The following is an 18,108-nucleotide window of genomic DNA, read 5'->3' on the forward strand; positions in this document are numbered from 1 at the left end:
AACTCGTACATCAATACACAATTTTCTTTGAATCATATTGTATTGTTACAAATATTATAAATGACGTTACGCCCGCGGTTTCATCCGCGTAAGTCCGTATCCCGTGGGAATATTCGGATAAAAAGCCTATATGTTATTCCAATTGTCCATCTGTCTAGGTACCAAATAACATTGCAATCGGTTCAGTAGTTTTTGCGAGAAAGAGCAACAAACACACACACATCCTTACAAACTTTCGCATTTATAACATTAGTAGGATAAATAAGGGACATCAAAACACTAAAGAAAATTTAGTATGGGGGATACGAAAGAGATACTACTTTGTTAGTTTGATAAAATAAACGATCAATTAAAATGACTGATATTTCATAATCATTTTTTTATGATGTCCGCTTCGCTAGAAACCCTTTCGGCTTATATATTCCACATTTAATAACACCCAGAATTTTCTGATACCGATCATACAATTCAGAGTCTAGGATCTTTTAACTACATATTTCATTATAAATACTTTCCTACAAACTGCACTGAATAAGTATCTAATATAAACACTTAACACCATCTAAATTACAAAATATTAAATAGAAAACAGTCACACTGAAGCAAGCAAGGACCGAAAAATAAACAAAACACCGCCGCTAACAAAATATTTTCCCTATAAATCGCTCCATTAATATTGTGTTAATGAATCTGCTAACTCGATATAATCTGTCAAAAACTCGATCAAACAATGCAAAATTAATTGACCTCGTAACGATTTTGGGGGACTTGTCGCGAATTCCGCTGAAATTAATGATGAGCCGATATTTCGATAAAGCGGACCACAGACTATGAAGCAGACGTGGCATTTATTTTACGCTAGCCTTTGCCCGCGGCTTCGAAGTAGTTTAATATATGCTATTATACATATAAACCTTCCTATTGAATCACTCAGTCTATTTAAAGAAACCCCATTAAAATCCGTTGTGCATTTTAAACCATCCTATTAAACTGTAAATTCTGTAAAGTCCTATTCATATATTTACAGCCTTCTCAAACCAGTTTATTACTTTATCGTGGGTCTTTCTCCACTCAGAACTAAAACACTTATTTAACAACAACTTTGTAATAATCCTATTCTATTAATATTATACATGCGAAAGTTTGTATGGATGTATGGATGTTTGTTACTCTTTCACGTAAAAACTACTGAACCAATTGCAATGAAATTTGGTACGTAAACAGCTGGATAACTGGAATAATATATAGGCAACTTTTTATTCCGATATTCCTACGGGATACGGACTTACGCGGGTGAAACCGCGGGGCACAGCTAGTATCAAATACTTTTATTCAATTTCTCTAGTGATTAACGCATAAATGAAACATAAGAAATTATATTACGTGTAAGGCCGCAAATAGAGAGTCTACATTAATTAAATTATATACTCTTTGACATAACAGTTTAATATTGTTTGACGTTTTGACAAATCTGTCAAAGTGTTAACTCGCTCAAAGTATCGAATTTCGAAAGTATAGGGAGGCCTTCAAAGTGGGTAAATTTTATATTTTTCGGTGATTTTAATATTTATCCACATTTAAACGGAATGTTTTCACTTATTGATTTATATTCAAATTTGCGAGAGATAGAGCATTACTCTCCTTTTCGCCTTAAAAGCGGGTAGCGCATACGCAGAGGCACTACCACTGCGAATATTCATGGGCGGTGGTGATCGCTTACCATCAGGCGAACCACCAGCTCAGTTGCCCGCTTTCCCCGCAGACAAAGATTGCAATGGGGATTCAGCATGATTTGCTGATTATTTAAGTTTCACTAACATTCGACGACTGAAACATATCTCTAACAAAACAGCTACCAGCTGCGCCCCGCGGTTTCACCCGCGTAAGTCCGTATCCCGTAGGAATATCGGGATAAAAAGTTGCATATATGTTATTTCAGTTATCCAGCTGTCTACGTACTAAATTTCATTGCAATCGGTTATGTAGTTTTTGCGTGAAAGAGCAACTAACACACACGCATCCTTACAAATTTTCGCATTTTTAATATAAAACAAGTGTGATATTTTTTCACCTCACAAAAGCAGTTTACTGTAAAAACCTATTGAAATACATTTAAGTGTTAAAAGAAAATCAATCAAAGCACGATAAACAATAATACATCTTAAGATCATAAAGTTCAAATTCCAATCGAAATTTAACTTCGCGAAGGTTACATACACAAAGATAGTTGCACGCAAATCGGCTTAACTATTCTAGAGATACAAGTTAAATACAACGGATATCAAAGATTTGTCCATATTGTGTTTTATTCTGATCATTTATCATGGAGAGCCGCTTATTATGTCATAGAAATTTTTGAGAAATTTGCTTGCTAGAATAGACGTCCATTGTCTATGGTGAGTAAGGTTGTCCGATGTCTACTTATGACTGCATTTAGTGTAGTTTGGGTTCCAGACTACTATCTTTAAAAATTTGGATAAAGTTTTCTTCTAAGTTGCTCAAATACTTAATGATAAATCCCTCTTGGAATAACTAAGTTACTAAAAAACCTAACCCTAAAACAACTGCGTTAACAATTGTTCTTTAAGGCGTGAAGAAGAGACAGGCAGACAGACAGTCAGATAGACGAACAGAGAGACAGACAGGGTTACTATCGCATAAATAATATTAGTACGGATTGGCTCAAGAATACTTAAAAATAGATTAAAAACGCCATTAAAACACTTAACAAAAGGCATACAAAATCAAGACTGGCCATATATCTCGCACCGATATTTTAATTTTAATAACTGAGGCTGTAAAGCTCCCCATTCATGCGCGTCGCCTACGCACCGTGCCAGGATTGTCACAAATTATATTATATTTATAATGGAATTAATTTATTATGTGGTGAATGGCTGTCTGTAGGAATAATTGATGGTTGTTGAAGGTTGATAGACCTTTGACGCGTTCTATCTGGTACGGTCTGGTATTCAGTTAAGACTGAATGGATTGAGACGTGATTCAAAAATTCAAAATTAATCTCGTTTTGAGTATTGCAGCGAGTGGCTATGTTAGAACAAATGATACGTGACTTGTGAATTGACAGTTACCATTTTTTTTTTCCTGCGGACGAACCCACTGGCAATAGCAAGTATTTACATTTTTTTTTGAAGTCCCGTGTCCCCTAGTGGGGTATGGGGCAGATGATGTACATCTGTTTCACTGATCGATTTTCTTTACGGACAACTAGGTGATCATCCTTCTGTGTCCTGCCAGACCGAGACATTTTTTTTTTGAGCGTCCCCACCGGGAATTGAACCCAGGACTCCTCGGTTCTACGCTCACGCGTTAACCACTGTACCAAGAAGGCGGTCGAGTATTTACATAGCTCACGTTTTATTCTGATGTACAAGCTATATAATTGTAAAGTTTCATTAAGATTCAGTAGTTTTCACGTGAAAGAGTAACAAACATCCATTACAAATTTATAATATTAGCAGGATAGATTATCATTCTTTGCTTCATAATTTAGATCGTAATGAATTTGTATTCAAGTATTGGCAAATCTGGATGTTTATCAGTAATTACATCCTTTAGGTATTGGAAATTAGGGTTGTATGATAACTGTGTTAAAACTCGTCTAATGATTTCGGCTGTATGGCGCGCCAGAGAAACGGACATATACAGTCCATACATACATATTCTCGAAAAACATTACCCTCCTTCTGTTACCGGGTAACTACACAAATCATTTCACCATGCCTGTATATACTTATATTATAAAGAAGATAGATTTATATGTTAGCATGTTTGTAATGATTTCACACCAAAACTACTAGTCCTATAATAAAAATCACCACAAAACTGCAACCACATTGCATAACATAGGCTATATCATCCACAGTCGAAGCCGGAGCGAGCAAAATATTAAATATTAGTCTAGACATGGACACAATGAAGTATTTACATATACCAATTCCTACGAAATACTTTCGCGTTTTTCAATTGACTAATTGACCAAATAACGAGTAACTAATTCTCAGTAGCAGCCCTATTTACACTTGACATTTTTACCAACAACGCTCCGGTTTGATGCAGTGCCCATTGTGTTTTACAATGCCGCTATCTAATTCATTTGTTTCCTTTTATTTCAGTGTTTGCTCAGATTGTTAAGCTTTTAAGTGTAGATCTTGTGTTTATAGATTTGAAAGATGGTATTGATCAATAGACCTGTATGTTTGTGTGTCCGATTTAAGACTCGATTGTGGCCCACTGTATGCGGACAGATTTAATTCTAATTTTGTGCACTTATTGGTGATAATGTAGTAATTTTAGGACTTTTTTTGTTATTCTGATTGGGATCACCAGGATTAAGTTTCCCTAAGTATGCTCTACATAGCATTTGCATTGCTTTTTATGCATTTACATACATAATTTATTTGAATTATTGTAATTAAAATGAAATTTTATTTTAATTATAAGTAATGAATACATTAAACCACATTAACCACTTCTCTACAGTCACTGCACCACAAACTACGCTTTAATTAAAACCTCAACGTCCATCAAAATAAATATATTAATTATTATTCGTTTAAGGCTCTATTTGCGAGTCAAGTCGGGTCATAAATCAATGTGTAAGCTTCGGTAAGTGACCCTGTCACCGCTTCTAATCCTTTTTCTTATAACTCGCGGCGTTGTATATGCTGAGTTTGAAGATAATTCACGAGTATTTTTATTGATTTTTCCTATTATGGTATAATAATTGTAAGTAAAAATGATCTTATCATAATAGGCACTGAATATCGTATACGATAATGAAGTGAGGTGTCAAATTGCGGGGCAATGTCTATTTTTAATCGAGTTTTATTTGTATTTTTTGCTTGTAAGATCAGTTCTGTTCAGTCTGTACCTTTATAGACTCATTTAATAATACTAATAATATAAGCCTTTATTTATTATCTAATTACAATTTTATGATGGTTGTTAGTATGGTTAGTATTGACAAAATCTATTATTAAATCTTTTTTCTATAATATTTTGTTAGTTTATTAGTACAGCATGTAATTAAATATACTAAGGACCGCTTTTCGCGGTAAAAGCCTCCTCCAATTTTTTAGACTCATCCACGAAATTATAATACTGTATTTTTTACATTGTTCAATAAAAGGAGTATGTATACATACAATTAAAATATCCACTTTATGCTAGAACTTTTGATCGTTGTATTAAAAATTAGAAAAAAAAAATAATTAAAACAAACAAGGGCGAAATGCAGAACCATATTATAAAAAACACTTTTTTGACACAAAAAGGAAAAACAAAATGTCAATTACTTAAACGTTAAGTAAAGAGGAAAATACGGTGATTTATCTGCTGTTTCAACATATACACGAAGTGTGGTGTTTGTTTGAATCGAGAGCTATACTCAATACAGCCTCTCGACAATACAACCTTTTGTGGTTTTTATTAATTCAATCCATCTCGCATACACAACACGATGACAAATATATCCTTTATAATTTCATAATTTATATGGTAATTGCGTATTTAGCTTTATTTAATTATAATTAATGTTTCGTGATATAATAGAGACGGTGGAGGAAAACATCGTGAGGAACCGGAATCGAAGAATGGAAAGTTCGACGACATATGACATCTGCCAACCCGCACTTGGCCAGCGTGGTGGATTATGGCCTGAACCCTCAGGAAGCGCGTGTCCCTGCAGTGGGCCTATGATGATGATGATGATGAATATAATTGTATGAATTCAATTTATAGATGAAAAACATAGCATATGTAATTACGAAAGTTTGTAAGGATGTGTGTGTGTTTGTTGCTCTTTTACGCAAAAACTACTGAACCGATTGCAATGAAATTTGGTACGTAGACAGCTTGATAACTGGAATAACGTATAGGCAACTTTTTATCCCGATATTCCTACGGGATACGGACTTACGCGGGTGAAACCGCGGGGCAGGCGCAGTTTGAATAAACCATAATGAAAGGCACTTACTGTTGCCGGCGGTTTTTGTTAAGCTGCAATTCATCAAAATTACTTGATATGAGCTATTTGTGTACTCTCATTTTTCAACAAAACAAATCAAATCAATACAATCGTCTTAAATTATCGTTTCTTGTATATAATTGGGTATAATGCTCTGAAATGTTTCTTTGAAGAAGGCAACATTTTGAATTTAATTTATATGCATATATGCATTTAAAATGTTCCATTCATGTATGTTTGTTCATCTCCTAAAATATGACTAATAATTCATGCGTCATTCGCAACTATTCAATAGACGAATAATTTTCAACAAATCAATACACAAATAGGCCATTATTATTATCCTTCTTCCAGCGTAATCGGTTAAAGATGTATAAAAATACAATGACAAAATGTTCCTCAATCTAGCTTTCCACCCACACAGCATATGAAACCAAATTAGTGTTTATAATCCTATTAATATTACAAATGCGAAAGTTTGTCAGTATGGATGTATGGATGTAAAAACTCTTCTCTTTCACGTAAAAACTACTGAACCAATTGCAATGAAATTTGGTACGTAGACAGCTGGATAACTGGAATAACATATAGGCAACTTTTTATTCCGATATTCCTACGGGATACGGACTTACGCGGGTGAAACCGCGGGGCGCAGCTAGTAGAATCATACAAATTTAAGCAATCACCAATAAACCTGATCCAGTATCAAACACGGAAGTATACCACGTGACCGGTGACTCATTAATTATAGCCAATCGACGCCTGTCTCACAGACATTAAGCTCAATTTAATCTTGTTAAATTAATCCCAAGTCACACTCCCACGCAAGGAAGTCAATCATCAAGATTCAGCTATCGGTCCTTTATGGCTGACCAAATTATATCCAGCCAGCTAGGGCAGTCGGAATGAAACATTATGGATGTATGTTTCCTAGCCTCTTGGGTTAACCCGGACTTACATGTAACGATATAAGAATGAATTTATCAATATAATTTATTCTAATCATATGGCTGAAGACTTTGAGCGCGCTAATCTCAAAAACTGCTATACCGGTTTCAAAAAGTCTTTCTCCCTTATATTACACATACAACAATGAAATAATTAATAGATCCCTGGCTAGGCTAGGCTATATATGTACCCAAGCGAAACCGACCCCTAGTGAACATTAACTACATCTTCCTTTAAAGAGAATTAAAAAAGCCCACAGTCTAAGAAAGTTTATGCATATAAGGTATCTATTCCAATAAAGAATGTATAATTGCAACTTAGGTGTCCATGTAACAACTAAACCAACTATGGTATTCTAACCCAGGTCACCAAAGAAAAGAAGCAGCCAACATCACTGTGAGTGTAAAAATTCGAAATTTGTTTTAGCAAACAGATTCAAGACAGATGCGAGATCATTTCATTATTCTTCATTGGAACCGAATCAATAATGGTTTAAATCAACTTAAATGAAAAGTAAGCACTATATTTTCATTTACGTATGTTCACTGATGTTCTGATTACTGTTTCAATTTGAAGCCAAGTTATTTTAGAATATAATTAGTATCATAAATATGTGGTAGAAGTTAATAATAACATTGAAAGTGAACTGTGAAAGGACAACATTTAAAATCAGTGATAATTTTCAAATCTATCGAGACAATGGTCCAGCCAACCCACCAAGTGTAATCGTAACATATGATAATATCAGCCCAGAATCAATTTAGGGCAGTATTGTATGATAATTCATTCAAATGGGTGAGGAAATTGGTGTTCCTGGCTTGTCACTTAATTGGCCTCCAGTGTATTACAACGTACAACGTTACTGCCTGTTTATGGTGCTTTAAACTCAAACATTCAGATTTTTAAATGTTTCTTAATATTTGAAACTTCTTGCTGATGATTCACATGACTCCGGTGGGATGTGATTCTTCTTAACACGCTTTTATTAGCTTCACCTGTATGTATTTTATTTATTTATTTATTTATTTATTTATATATATTTCAGATAACAGCTCACAGTAATAACAAGGTGGTACTTAATAATTAGAGGATAAACATGTATACATTTTGCACAATTGTGTATGTGTGATAACATAATTTTAACATAATACAATTGTAGTTTCAGTTAACAAACATCGCCGTGTCGAAACACATTTGCACAAAAACATAGACATCAGAAATATGTTTATATTCCCACGAACGATACATTATAATATTCATTGAAGTATAAAAAAAAAAAAAAACATAAATTCAACATTTCTTCACCAATCAAATGTTACAGATTTAAATGTGGGTAGAATAATTTGTACATTACTGTGGACAACAGCGATACACTCCGTGCTAGTCTAAGACTGTGTTACGGCAGAATATGCGCTCTCGTCTCGCTAATAAAGCACATAATTGTACACGCTAAGATGAAAGTTTTTTCAACCTTGATAGTTATGTTTTACAGTATATGTAATGAAAGAAGATGAAACGTATTACAAATTTCTTGTCTAATTTTTTATTTTTTTTAATTATTGTATGTAACTGACTCCTTTAGACTCGATTTTGACCCACTTTAAATAGATATCAAAGTTCGGTAACAGTACAATAATTTCATGAGGTTATCTTAGTCTGACTAATCCTAAGATTAGCTTATTATAAAATATGCATTAAATATTTGTCTATAGATAGTGAGGCAATTGACTTGATTCCGTCATTACAGCGTGCATTTTTGTTATTTAAACTTTAGTTATTATTATCTGATAATTTTTTAATTAATTTAATTTTTAGTTAAATATTTTTAAGAGGTTTTTGTTCGTTTTAAACTTGATAATTATGTTACTTAAACCGAATAATGCTTAATTCGAATTAATGGTTGGTGTTTTTTCTTATCTTTTTAAAATATTATAGAATACATTAAAGGATAGTAAGAGCGTTGAGGAAATAGACCCTGGGACTGTCGGACCTTGTCGGACTCCCGCTGCCCAGAAGCAGTGACCTACCGACTAAACTCCACAATATTCCGTCTCACCACTGAGTTAGCGGGATCCAAGTATTTGGTTGCTTGTTCTATAAAATAATTAAGGTAAAAATTAAGGTATATAAGTAAGGTATTCTACAATATAAATGTTTTTTTTTACATAAAAATAGTACTTTTTGGTACTTCGAGTATCTTTTAAGGGAAAAGAAATATAATATGTGAGTAAACATATTTTGAAAATTACTTATAGATACCTAAATATCAGGAAATACCGCGTAGAATAACTATGCAAACTGGTTGTTGGAAATATTCAAGTTATTTGCTATGTTCTGTATTATTTTAAATATTTAAAAAAACACGAATGAAAAACCTCCATGGTAGTTAATTAATAATTAATTCTATACAAAAATGAATAAATTAACTATAACGATATGTTTTTTCTACAATCAAATTGTGTTAGTCGAATAAAAAGGCAGAAATAAAGTCAAGGAAAAACATATATTTAATATATCAAAACAAGGTTCAAGCAATCCTGCGCATGAGTTTCGGAACCGCTAGCGGCATCTATCGTTGGATAGCGAAGTTTTTTCTTATTTCGAGTTAAAGATATGGTTTACACTGCAATTATAAATGTTAACTTTCATTATCATTAAGTCGACTTGATTATTTTTATGATTTAATATATAATTTTAATAAAATATACAGCCATTTAAACAGTTATATTTCATTTATACTAATTAAAATATGAAGTGCAGTTTTAAACAATTGGTTTATCTCAATTTAATTTAATTTGTTGGTTTTGCTAATTGTAAAATTTTGTGTAAAATTTGTCATAATTCTAGAGATGAAAATTAAAAAAAAAATCAATCACAATGAACCATATAGATATAATTATATTTTAATACCCACACTATGAGAGAGTGTGTCACTGCTTCGCAAGTTTTTTACTTATTTAATCAGGCATATTCAATCTAGTATTCTAGACAGTCTGGGTCTGTATTGTGCTGTAATGGGCAGATGAGGCTGGTAACCCACACTAAATTAAAAATATATAAGGGCTCTTTGTGCTGAACCTGGGACCTGGAAACCGTGAGCTTACTAAACTATCTATATTATCTTACTCAAACTCAAACACTCATTCATTTAGACTTCTTTAAGAAGTGCTTTTGAATTCGTAAGTAATACATTAATTATTGCATTTACCACGGGTTTGAACAGCATTTTCTACAGAGAAGAGCCTGTGCCATGGAAACTTGATATTGCATCACACAATAAAATATTTGATAATACATCTACACAATATTATAAAGAGGAATAATTTGTTTGTTTGTTTGTAATGGATAAACTCAATAACTACTGGACCGATGTCAAAAATTCTTTCACCATTAGAAAGCTAAGCTTAGCTTAGCTTAGCTAGTATGATCTGATACACAAAAATGAGAATTATATATATTTTTTAGTATTTAACTAACGCATCCATATTATATTTATTGTTAGTTTGTTTTAGTGTAACATTATTGACATTGCTTGTCTTTAAAAAAGCAAGAAATTTATTTTCAATACAATTCACATACCTACTTAGTTTAAAGTATTTTTTTATCAAAGAGACACAAATAATTATCATCTTGTATACAAATTTCATGTTTAATATATTGTATTGAATTTATTTATAGCAAACGTCAGCTTAAAAATCATTAAACACCTTAAATAATTTACAATCTTTATCTTAAACTATTAGATGCGTTTCACAGAAGGGCATATGCACCGCGCAAAGTGTCAAATAAATAATTAAATCGCACGAATAATTCAAAAAACCGGTAGCCATAACACCGAACTAAATACAGATGCAATTATTTCATTAATTAACACCATATTTTGAAAACTATTCAAGCGTTCCCAGAATCGATGTACTCACTCGTGAAATGTAGCTGTCCCATTCTGTTATACGGATATAGGCACGTGCGAGCGGGACGATAGGCCACGCCCCAGCGCTCAGGCGCACGATTTTTATCTCAACATGACTCCGAGATCGTGTATGAGGTTTTATATTAAAATTATCTTTATTGCAGCGAACGTGGGAGAAGCGTATCCGAAAATGTAGTGATTCTTCATCAGCACGATTTGCGTCGATGGCCGCTACGTGACGTACGGACGTGGAATTAATTATTATTATATATTTGTAGTGCTTTACCGACTTAATATTATGAGCAAATGCAATTACGATTTCATACACGACTGTAAGACCTTCACATAGTTCTAAAAGCCCTTATCCTTTTCCTCACCCTTGCCAGTTCTTTCCTTAAATCACGTCAATCCTTTATTCATTCTATGCCTAGGCAATACATTTGATAGGACATAAATTGTAGTGGGAAGTGGTGGTCGTTTACCATCGATTGACCCACCATCTCAGTTGCCCACTATGACAAAAAAAATGTAATAAAAACCTATATAAATCTTTATACGTTGCGCTTCGACGTTCAGATGTATTTACAAACAAATTAACAAGAAAAAAACACACACACACACACACACACACAAATACTTTGTTTCTTCAAGCAACCTAAATTATAGAGTAAACAGATAACTTTTTAAACAAAATATATATTAAACCCTACGTTGACCAAAAAATAAAAAACCAAAAAATTAAAAATTAAAAATCTGAAAATAAATCTCTTAGCAATTGTTAATAACTCGATCTCTTACATAATTACTATTTACATAACTAACCCCAAACCCACCCACAAATGACTAAAACGATCGTCACGCTTCGCACTTAATCGCAACGATTCGTGTCACGCTCGAATTTTTACCGCGCTAACATCTGAAGCGGGATTAATGATCCGCTGCGTCTAGTCATACGGTGCCGTCGAATGCCATAAAAACGAACAATTTTGTTCGTACGAACGTTTGAAAGTTAGGACACGGTATTATATACATTTATTTATAATATTTCATTAAGATTTTATTCTTTTATAACCTCTTAAAGATCAGTTAATTCAGATTTTATAAATATATTTATGTTACTTTTGAACTAATGTTTTTAATATTATGCTATGCAACAGCTGAATTACTTTTTAGGAACGAGTATGCCAGAAAAGATAACATACTAACAACCATTTACAAAGTAATTACTAATTAGTCCCTAAAATTTTCTACAAAAGGCGACCTACATTGCTCCCCAGCAATCTCTGCCAGCCAACCTGGTAGCAAAGGAAACGTCAAAGTTCAAAGCATATCGCGAAAGCAGAGAAATCGAAAATGTATTTTTTTGTATATTAACTAACTATAACTTTCGTTCTGTCTATTAAAGGTGTGTCCTACATAATTGAAATATTGGTGAACCTAAATGAGATAAATAAATAACATCAATTGCCACATCCAAATATATGTCACCTATAGTTTCGTTGATCCGTGGCCGACCTTTAATTGCTCTCATCTTGATACGTGGTACATCGAGCGAGGAAATGGCTTTTTCGCGGTGGCTGCAGCAACTTTGTAACGGCATTATCGGATTTGTTTTGGGGGTATGTCCGTACATACAGCCTCTTTATAGATCACCCATTTTGTATGTGAGAACAGATATGCCATATCCATTATGTGTGGTACAGTTTTATTGACATTTGGAATATTTTTTTCTTAACATATTTAGTTAGGACTTAGTTTCCCCTTGCAGCTCCCTTTTCCGGGGGATTTTTTGAGATGTTAATTATTCTTTGTCCTTAATGGGGTATCGACTATACTTATATCAAGTTTTATCCACATCGGACCGGCAGTTCTTGAGATTGGCGTGTTTAAGGAATAAAAAAGAACTATTCAAACTTCAAACTTTATATATTCGTATAGACATACAAACATTTTATATATGGGATATTCATATAGTTCGGTAGCTTTTTATTTGTCATGTAAAAATGTTATTAGTCTAAATTATACAAATCTTGAAATGGAATAACCAGTTTGAGTTTGAGTTTGAGTCAGGAGATGATTTGTATTTTAATGAATAAATAGATAAGACTTGTTATGTATTATATAATTATTTAGAAAGATTTTATAAAATGTTATTTTAAACTTTTTGTAATATTTTATTAGGAACCTTCAATGTTTATTAAAATTGGTCAGGTCGGAATTATACTATAATTTCAATCACAAAGAGTAGTTAGTATTTCTTGAGGTGACAAATAAAAAATGTGAGCCGTCACGGGACGCCTGGCAGATGTGAAACACCGACATTATTTTATAAAATTAATATGCAAATGCTGTGATAGGAACTAAATATGTCATAATGATAAAATAAAATATTACACCGTACACACTACTGCATATAGACTGTATATATTATACACTATCATTTACGCATACCGTGGCGACGCGTCGCCACGCCTGAAATCGGTTTTACATGCGGCTATATATGTTTCACATCAAAATGCTTTCTATACGGTTTAAACAATTAATCTGATAGATAACACAAATAACAAAATATTGATCTAAAAGAGGAGGCCTATTTCCTTCTCCTAGCCCTTCGCAGTCCATTCCTTCTTTCCAGTCAAAAATCATTTCCTTATCCCTTATCCCTTAAAAGTGGGCAGCGCATTCTACGAGGTCTGAGCCTCTGCGAATGTTCATGGGCGGTGGTGATCGCTTACCATCAAGTGCAAGCCCGCTATGACATAAAAAAAGCATTTCACTTAAACAACTTCATCCACATACAACAACGCGTCCAGTTATTAATAGAACTAATCAAACACACAGACACATGTCTTAACCGATAATCAAAATTATACACGCATCGATGCGCCCCAAATAAAACTGCAATTAAAACCGTTTTTTTGCCGACCGTACCGCCGCCAGGCTCATCAGGGAATGCGGCGGAATCACAATAATTATATGCCCTGAACGAATAATGATTGAAAGGTATACATTGGTTCGATGTAGAGTAGCTTGTGTGAATATCCAGCTATCTGTAGTATAAAGCTGACGTGTTTGTGTGACCGCGCTGATCTCGGGAAATGTTGGTCGTAAAGTAGCTTATATGATGATATGAACTATCCATACTACAAAGTTGAAGAGTTTGTTTGTGAGATTTTTATTTTTAATTTTATACTGTGCTTTATGTTTGTTTGTGTCACCGTGGTGATCTCGGGAACTACTAGACGTAGAGTTGGTTGTGTGGAGTTTACTATCCGTACTGTAAAGCTGAATTTTTTACGTGTCCGTGTTAATCTCGGGAGCTACTGGGCCAAATTTGAAAATTCTTTCACCGACAGACAACCTCAATAGCTCTGTCTTGTCTATCTACTTTTTACAAGGTTAAGCCTCTCAGTTGTGGAGGAATTTCGGTCGAAGCCGCTGATAACAAATAGTTATATTGTATAGCTGATTGATATGTTTAGTTGACATGGCTAATCCCAGGAACATGGGTCAGTTAGTGTAATATATAAGAAACTAGTACTATTTTACGTCTCAGCGGGGAACTGAACTAGTGGTTCGCCTAATGGTAAGCGGTCACCACCGCCCATGAACATTCGCAGAGTTAGTGCCTCAGCGAATGCGCTACCTGCTTATAAGAGAAAGAGATAAGGAAAGAACTGGAACGTGGGAATGGACTAGGAAGTGTGAGAAATAAGAAACAGGCCTTGATACATTATATATTTGACAAAACGATGACACATATGAGAAATTTTGAAAGAATAGAAATTTCAATGCTATAAAACTAAAAATTAAACGATGACACATATGTCATTTATTTATTAATTTTATTATCGAATATATCAAAATTGTGTTTTAACCCGTTAAACCAAAAATACAATAACTAAAATAACATTTTACGTGATACCAGAATAATTACATTCTACACAAGGGCGTAATGATATTTATTTACTCTGTTATATTTCAAATATTATAAAAAACTTTAAATACGTTCAATCAGAGAACATGTATACCTTTTCTTATCCATGTTACTTAAGTTCTATTCCAAGCCTTTTATACTTAAATCGTTGCTTAGTACAGAAGGCTCTCATTCAAGTTAGTCTATGTCAAAGTAAGTTAGCCTGAAGCTACTCATCTGAATCGTATGAACGCTTGTCGAACCAAAACCTCTGTTATTAAAAGGTCTTTAGGCGACAACCAGAATAACTCGACCCACTGCCATGCAAAACCCACTCATAACCCGTTGAGATAAGGCTCAACTAAATTGCACTCAAAAGAACTAATCTTGTCTAATTGACAATGTTATTTACAATTAGTTATGGGATTTTAAGCTTTATAGCAGGGGCTATAAGAATGTCTTTACCAGCAATTGGATTTGTTCCGCAACCACCTGGTTATGTAGGACGATTAGTATAAATGAATTAACCACTGGTTTTATCCGATACTAATTTAGTTAATTCTTTGTTGTGAATTATGTATGGAGGTAGTATTCAAAGCAAATCTATTGAAATCTAAGATATTATTATATCATTAAAAATTATTAGGTCTTAAATATACCAATCTCATAAAACTAGAAATAAGTATAACAAAGATGAAATTTGGCGAAGATATTCCGAACTAGCATTGATCCGGATGCAACATAAGTGAAGCTGCGGTAAATAGTTTATTTCGTCTCTTAACTGTTTGTTTGTTGCTTTCTTATGAACGGAGGGATTGGTTGTGATTGGGTTGAGTTTGAATAATCCATTGTTCTATCTTTCTTAAATATAGGTATGTCAATGTTATTATAGATTCAACTATATAAATACCAGATCCAGTATTTACCATTTTGCTGTAATACTAGAAAATTACTTAGGTCACAAGTGTTTTTTCAATAATTATTTGTAGAAAAATACAAAACCACATTTAATTTATCAGCAATTGATTATTTTTTATGGGACCACAAGCTTTCAAATAAAAAAGAGTCATCCCAAGCAGTTCTTTCATCTGAGAGTTCTAAGAAATAAAAAAAAAACTGAATAATCAGTGAAATTCACCTTTTATTAAGTCAGTAAGAAAAAATCGGACTCACTGATAATACATCTCTAATATATTACATCTCTAAATGGCAAAGCTTCCAACATAAAGACTCTCCAATGTTCTTTAATACAATATTAACTTCTACAATTCAACAAACTAAAACTCCAATCCATATCCAACAATATACCCAAAAGCATTAACTTTCTAATGCAACCAAATCTATATTTAACTGTCTCGCAATCAGCACTATAGCGGGAGATCATGAATACTGCAGTCCCGGGGTGTGTGGGGACAATCGAACTGCTAGTTCGGAATCCGTCGCCAGCTGTCTCTCAAGAGATTGGATGAAGGTGGGGCCCGTTTGTACTCAGTCTCTGCGGCTAGTGTGTGAAAATTTAACAGATTATTAGTGTACATTTTTTGTAAGTTTATATAGGGATAATAAAAACATCTCACATTTAATCATGTGTAGATATAAGACCAATAGGCTACGGTGCCCACTAGTGTTATTATTACGAAGAATTTTATTAATTTTGAACATGTTGTTAAAGTGCTTTACTAGTTGTATTTAATAAGGAAATATAAGAAATATGTTGAAATAAGATTAATTGTGAATCTCCAAAATCTCTGAGTACTATTTGCACATACATTTACATGTATAGCACGATCCTTTTGAGAGAATTTTGCAATGATATGCTGGTTTAATAGGTGCACTAGTTTACTGGCCCAAACAAGTTATGTTCCAAAATCATTAAACAAGCATCATTTCATTTATCATTTCATTCATCAATCTTAAGTGTTCCTTAGGCACATAAAACCTAATGAGTAGAACAAATTCGACTACTGTGACAGGATTACGGGTGGCCGTGAGTCTAGGCGTTGCTACGGTTTTAGAAAAAGACACGGTTTCGATTTCCGCCTTCTTTTCTATTCTTTGAAAAAAAATCTCCTTTATACAGCATCTCAATGATATAAAACCACAAAAAAGAACTCATTAGCAAGCTATTCGCAAATAAAAACAATCTTTCAAAGTGAGTGAAAATATCACTGGCCAGTCGAACTAATTCCACTGGCTCCATCAACTAACCCCAACCAACTGTCCCCGCAATATCATTGAAGGGTCCCCACCTGTAGTACAGTGTGCAGGATTGGTGTGATATCAGAAACTGAATACCTGAGTATGCCCTGGAGATGGCAAATTGCTGCAACGACTGTTTAATAAACAATTGTTTTAATGCGATTAGATAATTTGTATTATTGGCTTATTTAATTAGCGAAAGTTTAGCGCGATATGGGAAAGATTTCATACAAATAAATTAAATATAAATGAGTTTATTACACAACATGCATTTAAAGAAGAAAATAAAATGAGATGTTTTTCAACAATACATTAAGTGTGAGACTGGTGTCTAATCTAGGTAACTGAATAACCAGACTTGTAGGTCAATTACAATACATTTTTCCTTTCTTTTTGGGAGAAGAAAAAAGACAAATAGAAAGTATATTGATAAAAGTAGTATATATAAATAACACTACAGCACACTTGAAACATATGAAAGTTAACTAACATCCTATCCTACTAATATTATAAATGCGAAAGTTTGTAAGGATGTGTGTGTGTTTGTTGCTATTTCACGCAAAAACTGCTAAACCGATTGCAATAAAATTTGGTACGTAGACAGCTGGACAGCTGGAATGACATTTAGGCAACTTTTTATCCCGATATTCCTACGGGATACGGACTTATGCGGGTGAAATCGCGGGGCGCAGCTAGTTCGTTCATAAATTTGATTCAGGAATTTTAGTGGAAAATGTAAGTTGAAAGTTGATAACTGTACTTTTGATTTATTACATCACAATAATTAACAATTGATCTCATTATGAATATTGATGTATCCATCTTAATATGATCTTAATGCCTACTATATTATCTTCTAATATTATACATATGAAAGTGACTTTGTCTGTCTATCCGTTTCTTCTTCACGAGTAAGCCACTTCTTCTTCACGAGTAAGCCACTGTACCAATTTGGATTAAATTTAATATGGTAATTGCTTGAAACTTTATGACCTAATATAGTTTTTATTCCGATAATCCCACAGAAACTATGAGAGAGAGGACGCGGGCGAAAAGCAAGTTAATTATGATTTATAAATTTTGCATGATCTAAATAAGATAAAAAGCAAAGTATTATAATAAAACATTTACCGCTAACCAACCGCC

Source organism: Zerene cesonia, chromosome 23 (assembly GCF_012273895.1).
Source record: "Zerene cesonia ecotype Mississippi chromosome 23, Zerene_cesonia_1.1, whole genome shotgun sequence".
NCBI classification, from domain to species: Eukaryota; Metazoa; Arthropoda; class Insecta; order Lepidoptera; family Pieridae; genus Zerene; species Zerene cesonia.